Source organism: Spermophilus citellus (genome assembly GCF_964194105.1).
Source record: "Spermophilus citellus genome assembly, chromosome: 5".
Taxonomy (NCBI): domain Eukaryota; kingdom Metazoa; phylum Chordata; class Mammalia; order Rodentia; family Sciuridae; genus Spermophilus; species Spermophilus citellus.
The window spans coordinates 158,334,033-158,349,097 of NC_138186.1; the positions used below are offsets into that span (position 1 = coordinate 158,334,033).

Here is a 15,065-nt window from a genome sequence, read left to right on the forward strand (position 1 = left end):
AGGGAACAGGGTGTCGGATGCTATGGACTATGACCTGCTTGACAGGACGTGGATTCTCTTTCTTATTTAGTCAATGTCATCTCAGTTTTCTTTAATTTTTAGTTTCTTTCTATTGAATATTTTATGTAGTTAGGGAAACCTCACCTATCCCCAAAGCCACTAATTCTGTATCCTCAGTTATCTGGCACAGATGGAGAACCTGAAAGGAAGCAGGAGGAACTTTGGGGACGCAGTGGGATCCTAGAGCTGGGCTCCTTATTTATTGGACGGAGTTGTGGGCTGTCACTTAGAGCTTGTTTATGCTTTCTTTAGACAGATCCTAACAAGTGTGGTTTTCTGGTTTCTCAGTTCGCTGGGGTTTGGAAGCACAAGGCTCCTAGATGTAAACCCTGGGAGAACATCTAGAAGTGACAGCTGACAGCCTGTCAGCAAGGGAGGAGACAGAATCTATAAAAAGCTCGGGAGACTGGAGCCATTTTATATAAAGAGTTCCCTGTGTGGCAGGGTCTCCCTGCCAGGCAGCACAGTGGGTGCCTGATCATGGGGTCAAGTCATTAAGGACACCCCAACCTCGTGGGTCTCTTCTAACCCATTTGTAGAGATTCTCAGAGATAGACTTTGCATGTAGGGTACATGAAATGCTTTTCTTTTGTGGGACCACTCTTTGCCTCGGGTACTAAATAAATAAAATCATTCTTCCTGTTTCCTTTGTCTCCCTTCCTTTCCCTCCTTCCTCTGTCCCTGATGGCTCTCTTCTCTCTCCTTCATCCCCTCCCCGCATGGCTGTCTCCCCTACAGCTTTTCTTCTCCCTTTCACTTTCTCTCTGCCCCTCCACCTGACTCCTGCCCTTTCTCAACACAATACGGTTTCCCATTTTTCCTTGTCTTTGAAGTTCACATACCGTCAGTGGGTTGCGGGTAAATGTTTAACCACTGCCTCTCAAGAAGAAAAGGCCCCCGATTCACAGCTTGCACAGATCTCCTCATGTAAGAGCTCTCTCCAGGGTTGATTTCAGGCTCCCGCTGTGAAGCTGCTGAATGTGGCTGGGGAGCAGATATTTCCTCCACACAGACACAGTGGATCAGAGTAACCTCAAAATCTCAGGTCGTGGTCAAATGGAACAAAATAATTAGAAAGTGATGGGTTTTTGAGTACTTCACAACTTTGTTTTTAAATATAATTGATTGACTTGTACGTTTATGTGGTTTAATGTTCACATTTTTAGTATTATACCTTATTTAACTCAATATATCCAAGCATTACCATTTTAATATGCAATCAACATAAAATCATTAATAAGACTTTATGCTCTTTTCAAATGACATAATCTTCCATGGTAGTTAAGGGTGATATTGTGACACATTTGGACCAATGAGATGAAAATGGAATTCATTTTATGGAGCTTCTGCATAAAAATTTAATGGTAGCTGATTCTGTTGACATGGGAACTTTAGTCCTTGCCCTGACTTCCTGATATGTAAGTAGAAGGGGACAGGACAATTAAAAACAAAAACAACTAAAAAGGTTCATCTGTGGCATCTTTGAACTGTTGAACAAATGCCAATATCCATCTCCCTTGGACTTCTCCACATATGGAAGCAAAAAGCCCTATTTGGTTCTGTAACAGCTGTTAAGAACTATATTCCACCAGATTTTATTCCATTTTTTAAATTTACAAACAAAGAGGGGTGTGACCATTATGTGAAGATTTTTTAAAAATTGTGCCATTATTACTAACAACCATTTACTATTAAACTGTCGTTGGTGCAAGGTTAGGGTACATGGAATACTTTTGAATACAGTTAACTTGGGGTCAGCGATCGTGTGGTGAAATGGAGAAAGTGTTACTGTTGGCCACAGTAAACCATTCCTGACAGAGAAGATGTCCTGTGACCAGACTCCTGCATATGCTGAGGGCACAGGACAAGTGTGTTCTGAGTGGAGAAAATTCTAGGTAGACAAAAGCAAAAGTGCAAAAACCTGTTTAGGAAGAAATTGAAAGTAGAATTCCTTTTAAGTTATAAATTGCTAATTCTACATATCAGACATTCTCAAATCCTAGTGGCAAAACATTCTGTGTACAAGTGTGCGTTTTGGGTAGCATTTAGTAGGGGGTGACTCATGAGGAATCAGCCAGGTGACCAACTGAGGCTGGAATGTCCACTGTCCAGAGGCCTCACTCACATGCTCAGGGAACTTGGGGCTGTGGCCACTGTGCCAGTCAACATATATGCTTTTCTATGTGCTACTTCAGTTTCATTGCAGTAAGTGACTGGGTTCTAAGTGAACATTTAAATAAAATCAGGGAGAATTTGTTGTATCATTTACAATAACTTGGTCTTGGAGGTCACGTGGCGTCCCTTAGGTTCTAGTCCAGCTCTGTCCACAATTCAAGGAAAGGAGACATTGCAGCTCACCTTCTGATGGGAGGGAGGTAGAGTCCCTGGCAGTGGGAAAGGGAAGTGGAATGGGAAATAGTGTCGAAGCCAATCTGGGAAATATAATCTGCCACCTGAGAAGGAAAAAATATGGGTGATGAGAACTGAATTCAACAAATATTCTTTGCACTTTTGCCATGTGCTGGATACCTTTTGAAGCTCCTGTGACACCAAAGTGAGCAGAATGAGACAAAAAAGTCAATTTCCTTCCTATGGGTTTTATGTTCTAGTGAAATGAGAGGTTAGAAAGACAGAGCCTTGGAGGTCATGGAAAGGAATTTTTTTTTTCATGATAGGGAATTTGAATTTGGTGTGTAAGTATGATGTCTTTTTCTGCAAGGAAGTGATATGATCTTATTATTTTTATTGCTGTATAGTTCACTTTTATTTAGCATATTTTTTTAAAGTACATTTAAATTTTTTAAAAATTTTCTTTTTCGAGCAGTTTTAGATACACAGGAAAGTTGAAGGGAAGGTAAATTTCCCACTCACCTTCTACCCCCATGCTCCCCCACTAGCAACACCCCAACCCCCCACAGAACAGTACATTTGTTATAATCAATGAGCCTATATTGATAAACTGTTATCACCCACACTTCATATTTTACATTAGGGTTTACTCTTGGCATTGTACAAATGTGGCTTTGGACAAATGTATAATGACATGTATCCACCATTATGGTATTGTACAGGATAGCTTCACTGCCCAATAGATTCTCTGATTACCGCGTTTAACTGTCAAATTGTAAACTTTCTAAAAATTTAATATTTGCCTCCACCACACACCATTTCTCAGCCCCTGCACACCACCACACATGTGTAATATCCGATAGCTGAGGGAGGCTTTGTGATTTTATTTGAGCTCAACAATCTAAACTCTATAAGAGAATCCCAGGAGCTCAGAGTTTAAGAGACCCTTGCAATGGTCGCTTCTGACCTTTCTGGCTGACACATAGATTCCATCCAGTCTGGTAAGAGGATCTCCCAGGCTACCGCTGCTCAGATTTCGCATGTCCCCACGCAGAATTCATAATTGACGTACGCATTTGAAAGTTAGGGGACCTTCTTCAGGCCATGAACCAAGGCTGGAATTTAATTCCTTCCTCTTGTTCCTCTCTAATTTTATTCTCATGAAAACAACCATATTCCCAATTTCATTTTGTAGAATAAGATATATTTACATAGGGATTAATTTAATTAAGTAATATCAACCATTGTTTATTCATGCTTCTTAGGTGGTAGGTGGTCAGGATTTCTCTCTTCTTCTCCTGTGAAGAATTTATTTTGTTCATTCAACAACCATTTATAAAGGCATTCATTATATATGTTGTCTAACATATTATATATATTATAACATATATATGCCAACTAATCTATATTTATGTATATATGATTATATTGTATATATATAAAGTATATATAATATATGTAACACATTTATTTATTTATTAAAGGACTAAGGGTTCAAGTTATTATACATAGGAAATATTTGATTCCCTGGGGCTGATGGGACCAGGCAGCTTTATATTAGATCTCTTTAGCCCTAGGTTTTGGTACTTTTGTGACAAGATGAAGTTCCTCTATAGAGCTGCATTTTTGCATGCATGTGTTTCTAGACCCTTCATAGCCTGCTGTGTGAGGCGCTGGGGTACCCTAGAAGCACACCCAACAAGCAGGGCCAAGTCCAGACTGCAGGTCTGCTGCTCACTAGGTGGGTGATTATTCTTCATTTAGACTCTTGAGAACTGATGTCATGCATATATATACACACACACACACACACACACACACACACATGCAGGTTACAAGATCAGGCTCACAGTATATATATATATATACACACACACACACACACACACACTCTTTAATGAAGCTTTGGTTTATTATGGGCCTTAAAATAGAAGCTTCTTGTCCTGAAGATAAAGTTCTTTGAAAATGCTATCTGACCCCGCTCCTGGTGGGCAGTTGCTGTACCAGGAAGCAGAGTGTGTGGGGTGTCTTATTGGGTGGGGAGATAGCTTGTGACAAAGAACAGAATGTAAGCCCAGTAACCTGAGAGGACAGTCAGCCGCTCCACATCCCTGAGGCCAGATTTAACTGGAGGGATTAGTCCCATGGCCGGCTGCATGCAGGTTACGAGGTCAGGCTCACAGTCAAGCTCTGCCGTGTTGCTTTGTATGCCCATCAGTCAACTCATCACCTGGATTCCAAGCTGGTGGGGCTTGCTTCATGGATCACACAAAAAGATTGCAGGGTTTTGTGCTTTGAAATAATTTCAGATTTAAAGAAAGTTTGCAAAGCTGGTGCATAATTTCCCTATGTGCACTTTGCCCAGCTTCCTCTATTGTTAACATTTTCTATAACTTTGTACATTTGTCCAAACTGAGAAATCAGCAGTGGTCCAGTGCAGCTAAGCTGTAGTCTTTATTCAGACTCCCTGGGTTTTTCCTCTACCGTCCCATTTCTCTTCCAGGCAGCACATTTCATTTCGTGGGTTTTGTGTGTCTTCCTCCCATGTTCTGCTCACCTTTGAACCTCCTAGTTTGGTCCCTTGTTCCCACCCTTCTTGTCTAGTCTGCCTAGTGCCTGGGCCCAGCCCCTTACCACCCACATGTACACTCCTGCACATTGTCTCTGGGCTTCTGTCTCCAGATTCTCCCACTGTGAGCTTCCCAGAGCGCAGGGTGAACCTACACAGAAGAGCTCTTCTCAGGTGGCTCAAACTATGCCTGAACGAACTTCCAACTGCATCCTGCACCACTCCGGACTCCAGCCCTCTTCTGCGGAAGGTGGATCTCCTTGACACTGCTCAGTTCCTAACATGCCCTGTTCTTAGCATGAGCTCCTCACGTATTTTATCTCCTTTAGTCTTTAGGAGGGACAGCAGCTGGGGACCTGAGGGAGGGTTAGTAACTGGCTCACAGTCGCCAGCTAGCAGGAGGTTAAGGATTGGAGTATTTCTGACCTCAGACCTCACGCTCTCAGCACCCCAGTATCTCATTGCAAATTTGAAATAGTCTCATAATATCCACTCACACCATTTCCAGAATCCCCTTTCCTCAAACCTTCCTTTCTCTCAGAATCCTGCCTGTTTTCTGAATTCACACTCCATTGCCACGGTTCTTTCATAATAGACTGGAATTAGTTTGCTTATTTAGAACTTCTCTTCCCACCACAGCTTCCTTAATGCATAATGGACAAATAGAAATTATATGTATTCACAGTGTACAATGATCCGCTTTCATCTATCTACATATGGTGTAAAATGATGCAATTAAGGTAACTAGCAACATCCATCACCTTACAGACCTACTGTTTTGTGGTGAGAACACTTACTATTTTAATATTTATAAAGAAATGATAGTATTTATAAAGAAATGCCACAGTCCATTGGGCTGGCACTTGCCGTCTGCGGCCTGTGGTGCAGCTTCTTACATCTGTGTCGCTGATCTTCTCAATTTGACTAAGTTCTTACAGAGTAGGAACTTTGTTTAATAATATAGTATGTCCTCCCAAAGCCTGGCAAATATTCAGTGTTCAGTATATATGTTTTAAATATGTATGATTCCCTGGAAGACCATTTGACAATACATGGTGACAAGAATGTTTCTTTTTTGGTTTTATTCTTTTTGAAACATTGGTTTCAGCATGGATTAAGTTGTTGTAATGACATTTACTCTCTGTTGAGCAAATAATAAAACCTAAAACAACAATAACACTAATAGCTCAGCATTTGTGATGTGTGGGGCTCTGTTCTGCAAGGCCTTTCTGTGTCAACTTATGTCATCCACGTGTGAAGTGGAGGCTACAGAAATCCTCCCTACCCTTGGTTTCACCTCCCACAGTTTGAGTTACCTGCGGTCAATTGTGGTCCAAAAATAGTAAATGGAAAATCCCAGAAATAACTCAAACAGTTTAAAGTGTGTGTCTTTCTGAGAAGTGTCATGAAATCTTGCTCTGTCCCACCTGGAAGGTGAATCGTCCCTTGTACAGCATATCCATACTGTATTTGCTACCTGTTACCCATTGAGCCATATTGTTAGTCACTTTGTAGCTGTCATGATTATCGGGTTGACTGTTACAGTAGTACAGTACTATTTTCAGGGAACCCTTGTTTTACTTAATAATGACTCCGAAGCAGAAGAGTGGTGATGCAAAGGAGGCACCAGGCAGAAACATGGAAAGATTAACTCTGGTGCCCTGTGGCAAAGATGAAGAGGCACAAAGGAAAAAACACAAAATATGTAGGGTTTGGGACTATCGGCCATTTCAGGAATCCACTGAGTCTCGGAACTTGTCCTCTGTCTTCTGTGTGACTAGCCTCATTTTGAAGATGGAGGTTCAGTAACTTTCTGAGAGCTGATGAGTTGGTGATAGAGCCGAAGTTTCCACTATGGGCTTTGTCTTCTGATCTTCCTTGGTGGGGTCTTTGCCCACAGAGGTTTCAGAAGGACCTAGAATGTGCCTTTTTATTTGTTTGTTTTTGGAAAGTCACAGGGGTCGTGTACTGAGGATACAAAGCTTTGATATGTCGAATACATTTTTGGGAAAGTGAGTCTTTTTAATACTGTGAGCCTTTATACATATTGAACTCCTTGCTACTTATGACTGGCTAGTAATTTCCTTTGCAAAATATTCTTTCATCAATAAAAAGTACTAGCAAGCTCCTGAGGACGCCTTTCTAAATGCAAGAAAGTTCCTTTGACATTTCCCCGGTGGTGGCCTGGTCAGCCCACATGTGGGAGGTTGGTAACCTCCAGAAGGTCTTGCTTTGTCTGTTTTCCCTGAGCCAATGAGTAATTGTTTCACAGCACCTACCTGGGTGGTATTGGGTACATAGCACATGGCTTTTTCTTGGGAGGTGGGGGGGGACTGGGGATCAAACTCAGGGCACTTGACCACTGAGCCACATCCCCAGCCCTATTTTCTATTTTATTTAGAGACGGGGTCTCACTGAGTTGCTTAGTCCCTTGCTTTTGCTGAGGCTGGCTTTGAACTTGTGATACTCCTGCCTTTGCTTCTTGAGCTGCTGGCATTACAGGCGTGGACTACCACGCTCGGCTAACCCATGGCTTTTGACTGTGCTGGATTTAGGGCTGTTTTCCTCAGCAGAATCAGTTAAAATAAAACCAGGATGCATTTCCTGGTCTGTTTTGGAACATGCAGTTTAAACTGCCGACGCAGCATACCTGTGGTGTTTCAAAGTCCTGTGTAGCTGGGCAGCCCTATTTGTTACAGCAGGCCCAGGATTTCTGAGATTCTCTGGTGGTAGGTTCTCTACACCTGACATTCCTTAGTTATAAGCTACTCTACCCAAGAAGGGTTCAAAACTCCACAGGGGCTATTGAGAACCCTGGCTTGGCATGGTCTGGTGTTCCTAAGACTCCCTGTCCTGTGGGGTGATTCCTTAATTACCTGTTTCTTAGGGGTTCTGGGTTCTCAGGATTAGGGTGAAAGGGAGGGACCTTGTTGGCACCACGAGGTAAGGGAGTGTGGGTTGGCACCCTTGACACACCCTACTGGCCAGGCTCCTCCCTTTCCACAAGGGTGCCCATGGCCTCTTTGAGTTCTGTAGCTTGGAATGGCTTCTAAAAACAAAACTCTGGACAGGATGCCATGGTGCAGAGTGTCTGGCTTCCTTGGAAGCCGCCCCTCGCCTCGTTTCCTGCATCATGGCGTTAATATCCTTCCAATTAAGCTGAACTTTCCCCTTGATTGACTGTCTTAGCACCATAAGAACAGCATCCTGTTTCCATCTATGCTGTCTCATCCAAAATACCACCTGAGTTTGGGGCTCAAGAAATGCGAGACTATCCTCAGTTTATCTGAAGGAATTGTTTAGCCTAATTAACGTTCTGCATCTTCCTACTGATATTTGGATAAATAAGTACTTGGTGTTTCTGGGTCCAGAGGGGTCTTCTCATCATCTTCAAACAGTCCACATTCTAGCAAATGCCTGGCAACTCACAGAGGTAGGGATTTTCTTTAAGCTCTCAGGAGGGAGGTCTGAGTAGGGGCAGGGCCCTGCCTTTGCCACATGGGCCTGAGTTTGGCAGAGGACTTGAAGGAGTGTCTTCAATAGGAGAATCCTGTTTGTTGTGTGAGGATGCTGAGATGAGGAGGTGGGTTTGCTACAGAGAGGCCACTCAGGAAACTAGGATGAGAGGCCACTAGGAAAAGCCAGTTCTGTACGGACGAGTGATCCCACCTTCCCCTGTGTTCTGACTTGGCCTTCACTCACTCTCCTCCTGTTTCCTATGCTCCTGACCCATGTCCTGTTTGCTGCCTCCCTTTTACCAGAAATCCTCATGTCCATGTTTCCCAGCCTGCAAACCTGACCCTCACTCTCAAGGATGCCCTGCTGGGCAGCTGTGTGGATGATCTTGACTCTGAGCAGCCCTCCAAGCATGGCTAAGCCATCTTCTCAGTCAGCAGAAAGGGCCTGGGTCCTCCTAACTGCACATTCATGTGTCAGAGAGATGCACTCGGGATTCCACAGGAACTGAGACACATTGCTTCTCTACCTGCAGTGGCTGCTTGTGTGAAAGGGTCTGGGGAAAAGAGGGAAAACGAAGTGATAGTTTGGGCCCGTATATGGGTCTTGCTTCATGGAGTGAGCATCAGGGCCAGGTCTATATTGGGAAGAGAACTATTTTGGTAGATAAGTGGAAATTCTTCGGAGGGTGCCCAAGGCCTGGAACCTGTCTGTCAACACACAGGGAACAAGCAGGGGTGTGTGTGCAGAGTTCTAGGACTGGCCTTGGGGGCCCTGGAGCTTCTGTGAGGACATGTTGATGTCATTGTTAGCCAGGCCTTGCCTGCCCTTCCCATCTTTCTCTGCCCAGCAGGGTTGGGCCTACACAATGTGTGGGGTGCACATACATGAGCACCTGTCCCTCCTTGCCGCCCCCAGATTCCCAATTCTGTGTGCTTCTTGGATTCCAGTTTGTCCTGGCACCCTGTGATGGAGAGGTAGAAAGTGGGTGGGGGAGTTATTTTAACTGGATTAATTGGACCTGTAACCGAACCCCAGGGACCAAATATGCACAATGACTCTTCAACCAGTAGGCTAGGGACAGACTCATCACCAAAGTGCCATCTTTTTAAACGACTCTGGGTTGTTTAAACAAACTTGGTTTGTTTCATCTGTTTTTCCTCATTAAGGTGCCGTTTGCCCTGTTCATGGTAGTATACTATCCAATTTCTCGTTGGCTAGTGTCTTCCCTTGCCTGTGAAAGGGCTTTTCTCAGACGTCCTTTTCTCAGATGTATAGGACTGCAGTTTCTTAGGGGGCTTGTGTGAGTGTCCCCTGGTTCCAGATGCAGCCTCTGGCCCCTGTACTCCCCCAGACACTGTGGGTTGTTGTACAGAGGCTCACTCTTGCCATTTGCATCCTCCTGGTAAATCTGCATCCTGTGCTCACTGGTCACAGTGAGCCCCACTGCCATGTTTCCTGGGCCCCACTGGAGAGCTGTGGAGGGAGGTCTAGATGCAGGTCCAGCTGGTCTGGCTTGTGTTGGAGGCTGGACAAGTGCAGGCAGAGGGGCCCCTCAAGGGACAGCAGGGACAGTGGAAGCTGCCTGTGTGAGACGACTGAGGAGAGTCTCTGGGGAGAAAAGGAAGGGGAGAAGGTGGTGCAGGGAAGGAACCCAGAGCTCAGTTCTTTCACCTGGGCAAAGTCGACACAGCTGGCTTGCAGACCTACTGTGAGAGTCTCAGCAGAGAGATGTCTGCTATCTCCCAGCTGCTTTGCTGAGATTTTTGTGGGATCATTAGGAATAAAATCAGTCTTAGCTTTCAGAGTTGTCAAAGGATACAAAACACTGTGTCAGAAACACTAACAGGGGTCTGTAGGCCACTGTTTAGTCATTACTGTGAATTAGCAGTGATGATGTAGGGGAGAGAAAGACAGAGGGGGAGAGGTTGATTGATTGATTGATTGGGCTTTCCTGGAATGGTATCTGACCAGGAAGCATCTAGGTGACTCTCCAACATTCAAATTTTCAAATCTCCCAGGTGACAAATTTCTTCATCCATAGGAAAGGGAAGGAGGCGCATGTATGCACCCCTTGGGTGAGCCCCTGAGTGAGCAGGCACCGAGGTGAGTGCGCTGTGGAGGCGGAGCCAGGCAGCTGTGCTGTTGGGGTTAAGGCTGTCACCGGGAGCAGAGAAGTACTTTTCAAAGCTTGGGTCTACTTGACCAGATACCCCACAACCTACTTTCTCCTGGAAAGAAGGGAGGCCTGTGGAGTCTACTGGTCCTGGATGAGAACCCCTGTGGGGAGGGAAGGGCCTGCCTGTGGAGCCTGCACCCTCACAGTGAGGGCTGCAGAGGATGGCCCACGTCAGAGAGCCAGATGGCGTCTCATCCCTTGACTTGGCCACAGGGTCTTCTGAAAAGGAAACTAACTGCAGATCTGCCCTTCATCAGGATCTCTATTCCCAACATTCTGTCTTGTGCTAACTCTCTGCTATTGGTTTCCTGGGCTATTAAAAAACATTGGTGATATCCATTGTAAGATGGGACAACTTTTTTATGACAGTGTGGCTGTGGCAAAACTGAAGAATAATGTACAAGAATAATATGTACGAAAGACCAGGGCGTAAGTCCCAACTTAAGTCACACAATATGACATTGTGACCTTGCTGAAGTCTCTCAGCCTCTTTGTTCGTTGATTCCCTCATCTATAAACTTGGTGTGTGGTTTGGGGGGTGGTAATAAAAGGGAAGCTGTGAGACTTAGCTGACATGATTGACGTCATGAAGACTTTAGCACAGTATCGAGTAGATAGAAGTGGTCACTGAGTGCCAGTGATTATTGCAATTGAGACAGAATAGCACACATTGGCACAAGTCTTGGCCTCTAGCTGTGTAACAGTGAGCAAATACCTAAACCTCCCTGTCTGAGCCTCAGCTGCACCTACAAAATGAAGGAAGCAGTCTGCTGAGCTGTTTGGAGTGCTGTATTTTTAATGCCCAACAAGGACTAGATCAGGGGTTCTAAGAAGGACCCTGGATGTGAGTCTGCATCACTAGAAAAATGCATCAGTGTTCTTGTTCACTTGACTGGTGCATCCAAAACAGGGACAGAATGTCAAAGTTGAGGTTTGCTAGGGGAGAGCAAGAGACACTAGTTCCTCCCTTAGGGACTGAAGTTCACATTTACATTTAATAGCTGGCTGATATATGTTTTGAGGAGTGAAATTCGGCAGCTCTTTCTTTGGAAGGGCAGTAGCTGACCACTTGAGGTGTGTGAAGGTGTGTAATTGAAGGGATTGCCTGCTCTGGCTCCACCCTGGACGTTATTATTACTCATAAATGCTTTTCAGGAAGTGGGGCCCTGGTGGGTATTTCCCCCTTCCTTTCTACTTTTGAATTCAGATTGGCTTTAGAGAAGACATTTTAGTAATGTAGAAAAACATATTTAACTGTTAGTTAGTTCCATCTCTCCACTTTTACTATATTTCTTTTTTTTTTTTTTTTGGTACTGGGGATTGAACCCCGGGGGGTGCTTAACTACTGAGCCACATCCCCAGCCCCCTTTTGTATTTTATTTAGAGACAGGGTCTCACTGAGTTGCTTAGGGCCTCACTGAGTTGCTGAGGCTGGCTTTGAACTTGAGCTCCTGCCTCAGCCTCCCGAGCTGCTGGGAGTGCAGGCATGTGCTCCTGTGCCTGGCCTTTTACTGTATTTCTTGTCCCCCAGGTGATCCACTTCTACAATCAAAACATGGCTCCATATGTGTGTGTGTGTGTGTGTGTGTGTGTGTGTGTGTGTGCGCGCGCATCTTATGTCTTAATTAGGAAACATGTCACTTGTGAGTCTAGCCTTGTTTCCAAGCACAGTACAATGGTTTGTCCCTTTGCTGCTTGTCCCTTGCTGGAGAGCTGAGCCAGGTTCATTTTGGGTCTGTGTGAGCCATCTTTCTGACAAACAGAGCAAACCTTTCGTGTATCTTTGTTAAAATCTTTCATTAACTGTGGCTTGATTTATTTGTGATTTGGGGCTGTGACAGACTTTCCTTTTCATTGCTTCTCTAATTTGACTTGAAATAGAATTGCTTTCTGCAGTAAATGGTTTGCAGTATGTTTATTTTCTCCTTCTTCTTCCATAGCAGTTGCCAGTTGAAGTGGGAAATAGGATTCAGGGGTGGAATAAGAATGAGTTTTTTCTGGAAATGCTGGGTGTCAAATTGGCTACATAGTTAACTAGCTTGGGTGTCAAAGATATTAAAGAAACTTAAAACCTAGTCTTATCATTTGACTAAATTCAGGCATCTTCAAATTGTTGTGTGTATATGTAGATCTTCAGCTTATGGTCAGCAATGTAACAATTTTGGTTAGCATAATGTCTAAGGGCGTACTGTACATCTGGACCTGCTGTGTCCAGATATCTTGGGGTAAATTATTCAACCTCTCTGTTTTTATCTGCCCAGGAAATGAATAACAAGATACTACAGACTGGATAGTTTAAGTAGCATTCATTTATTTCTTATGGTTCTGGGAGCCCAAAAGTCCATACCAAGGTACCAGTAGATTTTGTGTCTTGTGAGGACCTGCTTCCTAGTTTGCAGATGGCTGTCTTTTCATTGTGTCCTCACATGATGGAGTGAGATCATCTCTTTCCTTCTCTTATAAGGCACTAACCCCATTCACATGGGCTCCACCCTCATGACCTAATTACCTCCCCCAAACCCTTCCTCCAGATAGCATCATGTTATGTTGGGCATTAGGGCTTCAGTATGAGTTTTGGAGGATGCATGCATTTAGTTCATAGCATCCTTTTTGCTCAACTATAAAATGAGGATAATAAAGGCATGAACCCATTTTAGAGTGTCATTCTGAGGGCTCCATGAGATAATATATGTAAGGTGCCTGTCACTAAGTAAGCACCACGTATGATAGAAATCCATAAGTACTCATTTAAAACACAAATGTTCCACAAGGTTGCAGATTATCATTTCATGATTACCATGGTACATTAGATTTTTTGCACTTGAAAGGGAGTGATTTTTTTTTTTATTTTAATGAGTTATCTTGGACTATTAGCAAGCAATTCTGGCTGATGTTAGCCTTGAACTTTACTTGAACTTTCTGTAGTACAGTTAGCACTGGATTAAAAGAAAATGAGTTGTTTAACATGTATTTATAAATTCAACTTTATCTCTCTACCACTATGGAAAAGAAGTATAATAAAAAATAAATGTATGTTCTCTTAGAAATTCAGGGAAATTTAGTGTTGAGGAAAAAGTCTTTCAAATGTCGTGGTTCATGGAGAGTTATGATGAGTCTACTGCTTATCTCTGAATGTGGGTTCTATCTGAGTCACCAAACTGTGATATCTCTTAAAGTAAGTAAGTGCCCCAGAAAAGTTTCAGTGATATATGCATAATCTTGTGGTGGCACATTTATAAGCATATTTATTTTCAGCATCTAAGAAAAACAGCAGTGACTTGCTAGGGTGTGATGCTTACTTTTTGATAGTTCGTACATTTCCCAAGCTTTGAGTTGTCCCTTTTGAAGACATTTAAGTGGCTCTTTTGGCTTTTGAAGAAGGATTAGTTAGATATGAACACCTGGTGAGCTAACTGGAGCAGGTCAGATGTCACCTCGAAGTTAATATGTGGACAGCTCAGTAACTCATTGGTGGGAATGGCCATTTGTCCTCATGTACCTGCCGGGCAGGCATCCTGGGTAGTACATAATGTGAACATGGAGGACTTAGCTGTGGCCGATCATGTCTTTGGGCTGAGGTGGTCCTTTTATTTTTTTAGTTGTAGTTGAACACAATACCTTTATTTTATTCACTCTTATGTGGTGCTGAGGATCAAACCCAGGGCCTCGCAAATGCTGGGTGAATGCTTTTACCGCTGAGCCACAACCCAGCACCTGAGGTGGTTCTTAAATGCAGTAGAGGGCTGTCTCCTGCCCTGCTTGCAGGCAAGCCTGATGTCCCTGAGCTGACACTTCCAGCCATTCTGGGAAACATGGCTGCCAATCCCTTTGCCTTCTTCCCTACCCCATCGTTTTATGGCCACATGATGGGTTTTGCCATTAGTCATGTTTGGGGGAGAGTGTACTTTGAGCCAGAGGTGAGGATAAGTGACCTGTGTTTTGCCCCCTCTGGGCCCTCACCCCCAGTTTATGTCTTTTTTCTGCACCAGGTAAAGGCCCCTCGGGAGCAGCCTCTCCATCAGTTTGTTTACGGTTGCATCCCAGAGTGTAAGACAGTACCTTGCACATAGCAGGTGCCCCCCTCCCCAAATCTGTGAATGAGTTAACAAGTGATTGGTTTTATGTCTTGGAGCAAACTGCACACATGGGTAGCCACACAGCCTGGCTGAGATATTCTTGACCATTGGGCCTAGTCTTTCTACATCCATTGAGGGTGGGATCAACGAATTCCCCTTCCATACCCTTCGTGCCGGTGGTTGCAGCCAGGATCTCTTCTTAGCCCAAAATAACATCTGTTGTGGACTCTTGGCTATCTCATAATTTCTGACAGAGTATGTGACAGGGAAAATAGGTTTATTTAACTTAGTTTCAGAGGATGAAAGGCCAAGATTGGGTGGCTGCATGTGCTCAGCCTCTGGTGAGGGCCATATGGTAATGGATGATATCACAGTG

At 44.0% G+C, this 15,065-nt stretch overlaps 1 protein-coding gene across 2 annotated transcripts in view; it reads left to right on the forward strand.

Annotated features, from left to right (window-relative positions):
- PPP1R14C (protein phosphatase 1 regulatory inhibitor subunit 14C) overlaps positions 1-15,065 on the forward strand; it is a 114,984-nt gene that overhangs the window by 18,652 nt on the left and 81,267 nt on the right. The gene's annotated exons all lie outside the window — the stretch shown is intronic.